This window comes from Schistocerca americana, chromosome 7 (assembly GCF_021461395.2).
Source record: "Schistocerca americana isolate TAMUIC-IGC-003095 chromosome 7, iqSchAmer2.1, whole genome shotgun sequence".
Lineage (NCBI taxonomy): Eukaryota > Metazoa > Arthropoda > Insecta > Orthoptera > Acrididae > Schistocerca > Schistocerca americana.
In genome coordinates this window covers 511,368,349-511,382,434 of record NC_060125.1, presented here as the reverse complement: position 1 = coordinate 511,382,434, position 14,086 = coordinate 511,368,349, and the positions used below count along the sequence as shown (strand labels likewise).

Genomic DNA, 14,086 nt, shown 5'->3' with positions numbered 1-14,086 from the left:
AGGCGCTTCAGTCTGGAACCGCGTGACCGCTACGGTCGCACGTTCGAATCCTGCCTCGGGCATGGATGTGTGTGATGTCCTTAGGTTGGTTAGGTTTAAGTAGTTCTAAGTTCTAGGAGACTTATGACCACAGATGTTGAGTCCCATAGTGCTCAGAGCCATTTGAACCATTTTTTTTACCACCTCCAGTCGGAGTACTGACTCATCCAGCCAGCTGCAATAGAGTGTGGAATCCGAATATAAGTAAAGTTTTACTTAAATATATACGCAAAACATAGCCAGAGATGAAAAATCGTTGACTGCCACAAGAAAATTATCAGACGGCAAAATCATAAACCAGGGGGAGGCCGAAGTCTTGATTGTTATCTCGAGAAATTAAAGTTTCGTAATATGTTTTCAGTTGTTTTCAGGAATAGTCCTGGCAAACACTGAAACCCAGCGCCGTAGTACTGCAGCAAACCTAGAGGATCCGTAACGAAATGGCGCAGCGCATTCGAAATTGTAGTGCTATGACGCAATTCGTTTCCGTTGGTGGCGGTAATTTTGCGGTTGTTTCAAGCCACTCCAGGTGACTTCCTTAGATCACTGGATTGGCTTGACACAGCTATAGAATTTCCGCCAGTAACGAAAACGAACTGCCGCACAGCACGCCATTTACGAATGAGCTGCGCCATTTCGTTATGGATCGTCGAGCGGCCTTCAAGGGTACTGTGGCGCGGGGTTTCAATGTGTACTAAGACTGCAGACGTGCAGACTGCAGACGTGCAACTGAAAACAAACTGCCCTCTTACCCTTAGATTTGTGGTCTGAAAACTATGCAACTTAGCATGAAACCAGTAAGCCACACCCGATTCTTAAAAAACTCGAATTACCATGTATAAAACAACTTCAAATGTCAGGCTAATTTACGCTTCGTTTTAAGAAAAGCTGGTTTATAACGTTATATCCGCCGAACGTGGTGAAAATAGATTTCCTAGAAAGAAATAACTGAAACGTCGCACCGGATGCTGAAGTTCTACTGCAAGAACAGCGAAAATGTAGTAAGGCGTAGACTTTTTTTATTTCATTATTTTTTGAGGGCTGTCAGCAGAAAACAGTTTTTGAAAGGTTTGAAATGGTGTGTTAAGTTTGTTGAAAGTCGCTAAGTACTATCATTTCAAATATTGAATGAGTATAGTCTGGGTAATTTACCCGCCAAACGTTACGCTGCCTCATAAAGAGTTTCTAATTTGAATACTTGACTTATTGTGTTAAGCCTATAACGTAAGATTATACCCCTTATCGAGTAGATTATGACAGCATTTTAAATTTTTATATTAGGTCAACAATTACATGAAGCTACGATAATCGAATTTTCGTTACCCCTGGAAACCGTTGTAGAGCCAACTTGGAAGGGGCTGCATACACCGGTTTAGTTGTTTCGTAATACAGATTTGTCACTGGGAGAGAATAATTGTCACGAAATAGTTGCGGCAATCTGGAAAGAAATTGTGTGTACTGGCGTCTCGTTGAGCATGCAGGAGTGGTGTGCACAAAACAGTGTAACGTTGTCACGTGGACTACGCTCAGTGCCAGGGAAAAACGGACTCGGTGTGCTACAGTGACAGGAGAGGGGGATCTGGCCGTATCTGTCCACAGCGTGCCACACGCGAAAAAACGAAAGAGAAAATGTCCGAGGCCGGCGCTGGAGACGGGAGTAAACACGCGGTGACGGCGCGGCGCGGCTGCGGAAATCTGCCCCGCTGTTTGCGCGCGTCGCGTCGCCTGTCGCGTCTGTTTCCCCGGCGCGTAAACAATGACGGGCCTGGCCGGCGCGCTCCCACTGTGGCCGGCAGTCAGCGCTGTAAATAATGCCGCGTCATTCACACGGGCCCGTTCAATGGGCGGGACAGCTGCAAACAGAATCGCTTTAAATAATGTCGCATCATTCACACAGTCTTATTCAATGAGTAGAAAAATAGGTCACTCGTCGGGGAAGCTGGAAACAAATTCGCTTCATGGGGAGAAACCACACGTACATCTACATCGGTCATCGGTACTTCACAAGCCACCTTATGATGTGCGGCGGACAGTATTTTTTGTATATAGCCACTCCCTGCATGTCGCTCGGATGTTGTTGTTTACACAGAAAAAAGTCGTCTGCCTCTCTCTCCATCTCACTCTCTCTCCATCTCTCTATCTCTTTGTTCAATGATGTCAACAGAGCTGAGCCGGCCGGTGTGGCCGTGCGGTTCTAGGCGCTTCAGTCTGGAACCGCGTGACCGCTACGGTCGCAGGTTCGAATCCTGCCTCGGGCATGGATATGTGTGATGTCCTCAGGTTAGTTAAGTTTAAGTAGTTCTAAGTTCTAGGGGACTGATGTTAAGTCCCATAGTTCTCAGCGCCATTTGAGCTATTTTTGAATCACCAGAGCTGAACTTCTCAGTCTAATTTCTTGTTTATTTGTGTGAGCCAATCCGTGTGATTATTGCATCAAGTAAACGTTTAGCTTTTGTTAACCCAACATGTCCAGTGGCGCCACACGCTTTCATAGGCCCCAAACTGTGGGCCCCCATTCCATTTTCGAGATTTCTATCTGTGGCCTCCGGTCATTTTACATAGAAAAACGTAGCTTTCTACTTTTGTGTCACAGTAGTGCCTTCTGCTAAAACGATTCTCCTCCTTCCACTTTCCAGAGTTGTAAACTGTTCTGTGGCAGGGGCTCCTGATCCACAGGAGATGCTATCTGTGTTCGTCCACAACGTTTGGATGCCCCAGTGTGGCAAATATAAAGAGCTGTCCAGCCCGTGGGCTATTGACCTTCACCTCCCTCAGGAGTCCTCCCACGAAATGGCTCGGAGAATTGTGGCCTACTTTTATTCCCCTGGCAGTCCAAGTACCTCTCCACCTTCCAGAATGCTTTCAATGGTCTCTCATTTATGTAAGGCATCCGTATTTGAATCAAGAATAATTAAAGAGTAAACTAACGTTAGTCAATTGCGGACAATGGTATTCCTCGATGTCTATTAAACATTCCGATCAAATGGTCGCTGTCGATTAAATGTTACTATCAAATCGGACTTTCATTATGAATTTACATACCATAAGTGCCTGTTTCCGGAAACATGAGACATGCATATGTGGAAGAAGTATATTGGTTACCTCATTTAGGAAGATATGCTTTCGGAATTTTAACAGTAAACCACACTGTAATGCACAATGCTTCTTTTGTAGCATCTGCCATAGGAGTTGCATGAGTGTCTCCATGAAGATTTTGTGCTTACTGAGTGAATCTGTAACGAAACACATTGCTCATCTTTGGATCAATTCTACTTCATCTGTCATTTCTACCTGGGTAGGATCCCATACAGATGAGCAATATTTAGGAATCGGTCGAACGAGGATTTTTAGAGGCTGCCCCTTTCTTCTTCCTTGTGGTTTCTTCCAACGAATTTCATTTTGGCATCCTCCAATTTATGGGCAATACGTTGCATTTGTTTATATTGTCAACTGCCAATCCCGGCATCGCGTGTCAATCCTCTGCAGGTCTTCCTGCACTGCGTTTCAGTTTTCTAGCATTGTAAGTTCTCTACACACAGACTCGCGGAGCTTCCTACATTATCCACTACGTCACTTAATATATATTGTGAACAGAAATGATCCTATTATACTTCAAGGGGGTCGCACAAAGTCACCTTTACGTCTCTGCCCCTTAAGAGCGAATGTTGTGTTCTATTTGTTAGCAGCTCTTCAATGCAGTCACACAGCACGTCTAATAATCCTGACGCAGGTCATCTGTTCATTAGGCGACAATGCAGGACTGTGTCAGGGAACACGGCTTCAACCTGGACGCTGAAACCTGCTGCCTCCTGGGAGTGTACCTGGGCTGGGGCAAGCCGGCCCTGCCCCGGAGCCCGCGGTGACGAGAGAGCCCTGTCGCCCGTAAGAAAGGAACAACATGAAAACAGGGAAAAACTGAAATGGAAAAATCAGTAAAATCGATCAGCCAACTCAAGTCATTCCTCATATCAAAATTATCGAAGTTGGTTTTGAAATCGTTCGCACGAATGATACGCGGATCATTTAGTCAACTTCATCCAGATGACTATGCAGTGTTAAGTGCATTTATGTATGTGTACGCGAAAGTAGACGTAGCAAGCTGCGTTAAGGATCACAGAAATGTTATATGTAATTGAATTTGAAATTAACACGTTCAATGAAGACTCTTTGCACATAATATTGAAAATAAGTTTGCTAGCGACTGGAAACAAGTGAATATCTCTCCGAAGTCGCACTCAGTCTTTTAACTTCTATCGAAACATCTGCTACCATCAGCCACTGCTCCGAGAGTCTTCTCAAAGCGAACGATTAATACGTGGTGCGTGAGATAAGTGGGTATCCAATGGCATATGAGGTCATGTTCAAATGATACTCACTGCTGTAAATTTGTTATGTGCAAAATGAAATGGAGCATTAAACAATTATTACTGTAGTGTCAGGTGTATTGCACACGACACCATGTGATCGCCAAAATTGGCAGCGAGAAGAATCAACATTGTAGCAGCTCGAATTCCATGCGTGTCCACCAGTTCAGAACTAGGGAGAAGAAAAGTAAAAAAAAATGTTGGGGCTATGAGGATAAGAACTGCACTGGCACAAAATCACGATGAAGGTATTTCGTTATACGTAAGTAGAAACGACTATTTTAAAAGACACTTCATTCCGTTTGTTAGAGACCTATGATTTAAAAGGCAAATTAGTTTCCCGACATAAATACATGTTAATGTTCGGGATTCATCCATAATCGTTAGAAATTCTCATAAAAATGTATTCATTCTTGTATACACATGAAGAAAGTGTGCTTCAAGGTACTACGGTGACCCATACAGAGATCACTTTGACACGGAAACTTCATAGAGAACGCACAATTTTTATTTAGTATTTCCATTTTCCTGTAACCATCTGCTGCGATGTAGGAGAGGGTCTGAAAGTGTCAATCTTATCCGGTGAAATAAATAAATATTTGAAGGAATGTTGGTGCAACATATGTCTCCCATTTTACTCGGATTTTGTTGTGACAAAGTCAGTCGTTTTCTTCTAGTATACAAAATCCACTCAACTATAAACACGCCATTTTGCAATGTTTAAATGCTAAAAACCGCTTCCGGCCGCTTTGCCTTTAAATTTTAGCATATTTCTCAGGTAGTTTCGTGCAACGTTTCAACGCTACCACTATAAGCGTTATATTAGATTATGTTTTAAGAGCTATCGAATGCCGTTACACCGGCCAAAGTGGCCGTGCGGTTAAAGGCGCTGCAGTCTGGAACCGCAAGACCGCTACGGTCGCAGGTTCGAATCCTGCCTCGGGCATGGATGTGTGTGATGTGCTTACGTTAGTTAGGTTTAACTAGTTCTAAGTTCTAGGGGACTAATGACCTCAGCAGTTGAGTCCCATAGTGCTCAGACCCATTTGAACCAATGCCGTTACACATCTCCATTAAAAACATTTATAGTTCCTACAATGTCTCAGTTGATAGGAGAGTTAAGAGTATTACCCATTCCCATACAACAACATTATACACTCCTCTAGCATTATAATCTGCTAGAAACCTAGTTTTATATCTTTAACCAGACACGAAATATATGTAGTCCAATTTTATTCTGCTATATAACATGTTATCTGAACATGGTGTAGCCAAACCCGACGGCCAAGTATAAATAAAAAATGCTTGGCCTCTGTCAAGTTCAGTGTTGATAATCAGTTGCTGTAATTCCGTAAGTTCTGTGTACCATTATTCTTTTTCTTTATTTTGCTGAGCGTTAGTCGCCTCTGGTAGGGTTCGACTGTACTCAAGTTTTGGCAATTTACCTTTACGCTCGGATTCCCTTACTGTCGCCGCAACCTGATGGAGGGGCGGAACTCTTGTCCGCATCCTTTCTGTGGACTGTGCAAACTATGGTCTGTGATTATGTATTGCATGTTCTCAGGTGCAAATTGGGGACTAGCCCAGAAATTGTCTGAATGAGCATGGAAAACAAGCTAAAAGCCACACAACGGCTGGCCTGTGCAGCCATCCTGATCGTTATTCCACCACCCGGATTCGATCTGCGTCCGACTCGCCTATCTATCTCACACGCTAGCGCGCTGCGCGCTATGCTATACGAGCAGGTTCTGTGTATAGGTGTTAATAATTATCTATATACATTGCTAATTATTTGCTGATAATGTTGTGATCTTATCATATTGGGCTGTTTCTCTTGTTTGTCGATATTTGTTATATTTATCCACTTTAAGGAAATCTGTCACTGAATACACCAATTTTAACTGTGTAATAGGGTGATTTAGGGAGACCACGAAGGGAAACACTCGACATTTATTAAGGAACATCATTTGCCACTGTAGAATTTTTTACCCTGAAACTGCGATCTGTGCATTATATCATTTACAAGCATAAATATTCAATGCCATGTTACTGCACAGATGCAAGTAACGCCGGAATTGAAAGAGCAGCATAATAACAGATTTAAGCGGAAATTCATAGTTAGTTACTTACATGTTTTCATAGATCATTTTAAGGTTCTTTTATCGGAGTGATACGGAACGAGTCGGTTTACAGAGTATGTGTATATGATTAGTGTTAAAATTAATGAACACAATACTTTTAGCGCTACTCATGTAACTACTCAAAAACAAGTTCATTTATTTTACAGGAAACCAGTTTTAAAATAGAAATTCGTCCATGGAATAGAAGGATTTGTCCAGGATAAGTGATTTTAGGTTAGATTGAAACTTGCTTTGCTACCTGCCAGACAATTTGTCTTATTGGACAAATGATCAAAAATTTTCTGAGTCACTGACAACTTTAGTAACGGGAAACAACGGTCGTTCTTTCCTCTCGTGCTGCGGGTATGCATATCACTGTTCTGAAATCGTTATGGATTATTTATGAAGAGTTTCATTACTGTGACGGTGCAGTTAAAATGCCTAACTCCTTGAATAGATACCTACATGACGACTGCGGTTGAACAGCACATATTATTCTTACTGCTTGCTTTTGTTTACTCAACGTTTTCTTTCTAAGTGGTGAGTTACCGCAGAATATTATACCATAAGACAATAGGGATTTGGAAATATGCAAAATATGTCAAGAGGTTGTTTGTTTTGGTCCAAGACTAGCAATTATATGAAGAGCAAAAGTAGCTAAACATAATTGTTTGAGAAGCTCAGTAACATGTTGCCTCCAGTTCACAAATTATCATCAACATATACACAGAAGAATTTGGAGCATTCTATCCTATTTACTGTCTGCTGTTCGTATGCTACATCAATTATTGGTGTGTCTGTTTGTTTCTCAAACTTTAGGGTGAGTCCATTTTCGGAAAACCACTTAATAATTTGTAGTCAAATGGTTCAAATGGCTCTGAGCACTATGGGACTTAACATCTGTGGTCATCAGTCCCCTAGAACTTAGAACTACTTAAACCTAACTAACCTAAGGACATCACACACATCCATGACCGAGGCAGGATTCGAACCTGCGACCGTAGCGGTCACGCCGTTCGAGGCTGAAGCGCCTAGAACCGCGCGGCCACACCGGCCGGCAATTTGTAGTCTTTTGGTATGAAGAAAAGGATGACAAAACGAAAATTATATCAGATAACAACTCATATCTAATATAACCAACCTTTATTACACCAAGAACACTAATGGAGTATAATTGAAACAAAGAGACAGCGACAGAACCTATCTGACATGTAACAAGTTGTATAACAGTGTTCTCTAATTAATGTTTACCTATAATGTTAGAAATATTGTCTCAAAATTATGTATCATTTACTTACAGATAACATGAGGATGGTGTTTTGCCAAAATATGCCTATGGAACGAATAAAACGATCTGACTTAGCAGCGTTTATGGAATTGTAATTGCATAATCCACTTAATAAATCTTTGGAAAGTCATTAACAATCTCTGTTCTTGCATTCTCTCTAATTGGATTATAACACTAGTAACGTCTGCAGAAAGCACCATTTCTGCTTGTTGTTTGTTAAGTGGCAAGTCGTTCACATATAAATAAAGAATAGGAGTGGATCCAAAATTGAACCCTGTGGAACCCTGTTTGTGATCCCTCTCCAGTTATATGTCACGAGAAGTTATTCAGCACTGGTGGATCAATTTCGAACCCGGCAGTCCCGCATATGAGAGCAGTGTTTCAAGTTGTGTGTCATCCGCCTGTGTCACCCGGTTCGTATTTCACACAGTGGAACCACTTCGACAGGCTGCGGCAATGCACCGAGTCGAGTCCACTAGAGTTGGCCAACGGCCGCTCGATAGGGAGTCAATACGCCAGAAAGGAGCCCCTCCCGCTGCCGCAGGGATACGTGGCGCGTGTTTTCAGCGGGCACAAAAGGGCATCGGCGGTGTGCGCGCCGCACGCGGCCCAGTATTTGGCGACCGCTGCCGATGGGGGAGAGCAGAGCCGAGGCGAGGCGGCAATTAACCGGACCCCGGTGACCGCCGGAAGCGCAAGTAATAACGCGGACACATACTGTGTCCTCTGGAGCCGGCGGCCGCCGCATTAACCCGCACTTAGCCCTAACGGAAATGCAATAGCAGGCGTCGCCGCTTCAGTGGACTCGTTAAACTCGTTACTAGGGACGAACAGGGGTGTGTGTGTGTGTGTGTGTGTGTGTGTGTTTGGGGGTGGTGCTGCGGTTGCGAGCGACGCGTGCGCCCCCCAGCCACCCTGCGGGGTAAGGCCCGGCTCAATGGGTAACAAGTGTAGTAGCAATATCTGCGGCTGAAGCCAAAAGCCGGCGGGCTTAAAACGCGGCCGCGCCGCAGATTGGGTGTGGGGGCGGCCGGCGAGCGGCGGCGCTGCGGGCGATCGGACGCGGGTACGGGCGCGGACGCGGCGACAGGCTTCATTAGCCGCCGGCAGGTATTGAGCCGTAATCCGCGCCTCCTACCTGGCCCGAAGATTAGCGCCGGGACCTCTACCTCTGTGCGGGTGGACACAAAGGCGCCGGCGCCGCGCATTCAACGCGCCACAGATTTTTCGGCAATGCCAATCAAGCGACGGCGCGCCATTCAGGCCACCGGGGGGCTGAAATCTGCCGATCCCTATCGGGGCGCCTCTCTCCGCCCTTGTGTCGCCTGCACTATCGCCACATATGTGGCGGATAGAGTTGTGAATCTACCGTAGGCTGTCGTAGACTATCATAAGCAAGCGCAGAATCGGTAGTTTTCCTAGTAGCTGTGGCCAGTTACGCTCTTACCCGCGTCACCTGTGTTGCGTACTTATGGGGCTTTACCTCAGCTCGATCGCTTTGTTTGTGGATGCGGCCAGTGTTTTACTAGATTCACTTAGAAAGCGGAAGTTGTAAACCGTCTAGAAATCGAGTTAAGACATATGAGGGGCTTATTTCAATAGTGTTACAAGTCCATTTTTGTTCATTTTGAGATACAGAGTCCTAAAGTTAACTGAGCGCTGAAAAATCTGCAGTTGAGGTACCAGAAATATTCAAGCATATGACTTCTTGCTAGAGATGACCTTTCTTTCGGTTTGTTTGGATCATCAATTTCAGAAGCATTATAGGCAGAAAAGTGGAGGTAATGGACTTGTACCACTATTGTAATAAGCCCTTCATATAAGGCGCCGCGTAACCTACGGAACATCTTTGTCTTACGTACTTATCCTCATGTCTCTTATTTGCAAACAGACGCTATTTATACCAAAATTAAAATTATCAATGTTTAATTCAGTTTTTATTTGAAAATTGATGATTTGTGATGTGAAACAGAGGGATGATGTAGTAAAATTAAAACAAAAACAATACAGATTTATTATACAGCGCCATAAAACACAGTTCTCTAGAAAAGAGATAAAATTAATAAAAAAACTCTGATCAAAAATGTATCACATATAGCTTCAACACTTGGTCGAGCATATACAAAACACGTTTCCGATATTCATAAACAACGTTTCGAATTTATCAGTAATAACAGAAAGCTCTTGCCTTTGATCATGAAGAAGAACGTTCTGTAGAGTGCAAGATAACAACAATACTTATATGGATTTCTTGTGATTCGGCATTACATTGTACCTGCACCAAAAGTAATTGCTTTTCTTACATAAAAGTTCAGAGGTTACGCGATCAGCTACTTTTTGTTACTTATAAAATGCAATTTATGTTCTGTAAAGATATAAAATGCATAATGGACTAACACTGAATGAAGTGTGGTTCTAATTATGTGCAAAACAAAGAGCCAAACAAATAAAAGAACAAGGAAAAGTTGTCGGTTCCCAGCTAATCCCTTACACATTTATTTATGTTTTTTCCCTACCAATGCTACCGATACTACCGATATTCCTACCATTTACTATGCCATTTACGTTCACTAAGCCCGCAGCTCTGTGGTGCATTTTGTTACTACCACACATCCCATGGAAGCCCAGGCGAATGTCTCCCCATAGCATAATACAGTCCCCATTTGCCCACATTCGTGGCACAGTGCATGTGCCGAGCAGCCGTTCGCCAGAATGACGGCGTATCCAGACAACACCATCCACCTAATGTAACAGGGAACGTGATTCATCCGACCAGGCAACATGCTCGCACCTGAAGTGTTAATTAAGGTCCGACCATCAGCAGTTTGTGTAATTTTCACCCAAAATGTATGTAAATGCTTAGGAAGCGTTAATGGCTCTCCGATGCTTTATGCACTGACGTATTTGTAATCAGTTACATCAACTTTTTATGAAGTTGTAGTGGAATGTAGGAAGTTCTGCATGTAATCAAGAACAGTGATGCAGACTGGCAGCTGATCCTCAACATAACCTTGATTATATAACGTAATGCACCTAAACAGGTCCTGGTACTGTTTCATTACGCCATCGCCGTGCAGTGAATGAAGTAAAGTTGAGTAATTAAAGTCGGAACATCAGCACAAATTTTACTGTAGACGAGACAGATGCCAGGGCGTATAATTCATCCACGAAAGAGGCCTGTCGTAAAACACGTGCTCGGCCGGTTCCTGAGGGTAGGTGAAATATGCGGCTCTTACAGCGTAAAATGAAACTAAGAAATAGGAAACAATTTGACATTGTCGCCGCGATTTGTCACGGGCGTGTTCAGTCAACGCGAGGTTGTCACAGCAGTCTCATCAGTTTTCAAAGCAAAACACTACAAAATGTTGTGCGTCGTGAAGTGGCTTACTCACAAAATAACCAGGAGGGACATTACAGGAAGTGGCAAGGGAAGTTGTATTGCTTCCTATATATTTTTCGTTTAAGAACTTTATCGACAAGACTAAGGAATTTATGGTTCAAGACCAGGGCTGTTTATGAGGATCAAGAGAAGAAAAACAGACATTCTAAGAGTATTGCACATAAACAGCTGGAAACATCTGTTATTATATGATTGTATGATTCCCGAACCTGAAAGCAATCTCGTAGGTTAAATATCTCCGAGTAAGCGTACGCAGAGTGACCACATAAATATAATCGTAGCGAGTCGACAGACAGACTCATAGGAAGAATCCGCAAGTAGTGTACTCCACTCACGAAGAAGGTGTCGTAAAAGCCCTCGTTCAACCAAAACTTGAGTATTTCTCGTCAGTCTGGTACTCTTACCAGATAGGATTAACAGGTGAAACAGAGGAACAGAGGACATCCAAAGAACAGGAGACGCGTTTCGCGACAGGTTCGTTTAGTCGGTGCGAAAGCGCCACCGGGAAGATCACTCATGTGGCAGACGCCACAAATGAGAATATATATTATCATGTTGTGGTTTACTGCCAAAATTCCAAGAGAGTACGTCCCTAAACGAGTCAATGAGTCAACCAATGTTTTGCTTCCTGCTACGTACATTTCTTGAAAAGACCATGAAGGCAAGATTAGAGAAATTTGAGCTCGCACGGGGGCTTACCAACAATCGTTTCTCCCGATGTAAGAGGTCCGAGCAGATGTAATTTCGATGTATTGCCCATGCGCTGCCTGCGATATGCAAGGTCTCTGACCAGAGAGCAGTGTTGACTGCAGTAGGAACTGTGTAGCTGTAGCAGTAAGTTGTTGCTAGTCTGCAGTCTGCTCTGGTCTGGTCTGGTGTATCGTGTTGGCTGGCCGGTCGCGGTGCAGCGATGTCGGAGCCTGAGTATTATTGTATAAGGTAAAAAGCAGCCTCGCGCATATGTAGTAATGTTATCTCAAGTCCCATGTAAATGTTTTAAAAATGTCCAAATAATAATCTTTCTCATATAAAGTAATTTTTAACAACCACACATTTCAATTTAAAGAATTTACTAATTTCTCCCATCCATGATCATCCCGATTGTTGCAAAAGAAAAATCAGTTGCTTCCTTTCATAAATGACGAATCTATCGGCCAGCATTGCACAGGGCTGTGCCAGAAAACATTATTTTAAGAGCAGATATATATGCGTTATCCGGCGTCTTCATTGAAGTAAGAATTTTTCTCTTTTTTATTCAGAATGATCTTTCAGGGCCATGACGCAGCACTGCTGACGTCCAAAATTTATCAGGTTAAATTCACAGTCAATTATTGAAAAGTTATAAGTGAGCGACAATTTAATTGAGAAGTTAGTTACATTGTATTATCACCAGGTTACTGAATTTATTTTTTGTTGGGACGTTACACTGAATGTGAACGACATAATTATAATTTTTACTGTTGAGAGGTTTGAGAATTTTTCTGTTTTGAGGTTACACTGGAGAAAGAAATTTTGTGGGGAGGTTACACTAAACGTGAATATTATTTATGTTAATATTTTGTGGGGAGGTTACACCGAGCACCGTTCGTGACTGTAACAGGAAAGCGGACAACTGACAGTGGTCCGCAAATTACCCTCCGCTGCACAGCGTAAGGTGATTTTGGAATATACGTGCTGATGTAGACATTCCGCATACAATTTTATGTGTGTAACGGAGTCGAAATCCAAGCTGGACATGACAAGACGACAGTCGGAACTAGCGAAACAATGTATACAAAATATTCATTCTATTACATTACTGGCCATTAAACTTGCTACACCACGAAGATGACGAGCTACAGACGCGAAATTTAACTGACAGGAAGAAGATGCTGCGATATGCAAATGATTAGCTTTTCAGAGCATTCACACAAGGTTGGCGCCGGTGGCGACACCTACAACGTGCTGACATGAGAAAAGTTTCCAACCGATTTCTCATACACAAACAGCAGTTGACCGGCGTTGCCTGGTGAAACGTTGTTGTGAGGAGGAGAAATGCGTACCGTCACGTTTCCGTCTTTGATAAAGGTCGGATTGTAGCCTATCGCGATTGCGGTTTATCGTATCGCGACATTGCTGCCCGCGTTGGTCGAGATCCAACGACTGTTAGCAGAATATGGAATCGATGGGTTCAGGAGGGTAATAAGGAACGCCGTGCTGGATCCCAACGGCCTCGTATCACTAGCAGTCGAGATGACAGGCATCTTATCCGCATGGCTGTAACGGATTGTGCAGCCACGTCTCGATCCCTGAGTCAACAGATGGGGACGTTTGCAAGACAACAATCTGCACGAACAGTTCGACGACGTTTCTAGCAGCATGGACTATCAGGTCGGAGACCATGGCTGCGGTTACCCTTGACGCTGCATCACAGACAGGAGCGCCTGCGATGGTGTACTTAACGACGAACCTGGGTGCACGAATGGCAAAATGTCATTTTTTCGGATGAATCCAGGTTCTGTTTACAGCATCATGATGGTCGCATCAGTGTTTGGCGACATCACGGTGAACGCACGTTGGAAGCGTGTATTCGTCATCGCCATACTGGCGTATCACCCGGCGTGATGGTATGGGGTGCCATTGGTTACACGTCTCGGTCACCTGTTGTTCGCACTGACGGCACTTTGAACAGTGGACGTTACATTTGAGATGTGTTACGACCCGTGGCTCTACCCTTCATTCGATCCCTGCGAAACCCTACATTTCAGCAGGATAATGCACGACCGCATGTTGCAGGTCCTGTACGCCCCTTTCTGGATACAGAAAATGTTCGACTGCTGTCCTGGCCAGCACATTCTCCAGATCTCTCACCAATTGAAAACGTCTGGTAAATGGT

General features: G+C 43.6%; 1 long non-coding RNA gene across 1 annotated transcript in view; it reads right to left on the bottom strand.

The window, feature by feature from the left end:
* LOC124621926 overlaps positions 1-14,086 on the bottom strand; it is a 1,198,997-nt gene that overhangs the window by 336,055 nt on the left and 848,856 nt on the right. The window lies entirely within an intron of this gene.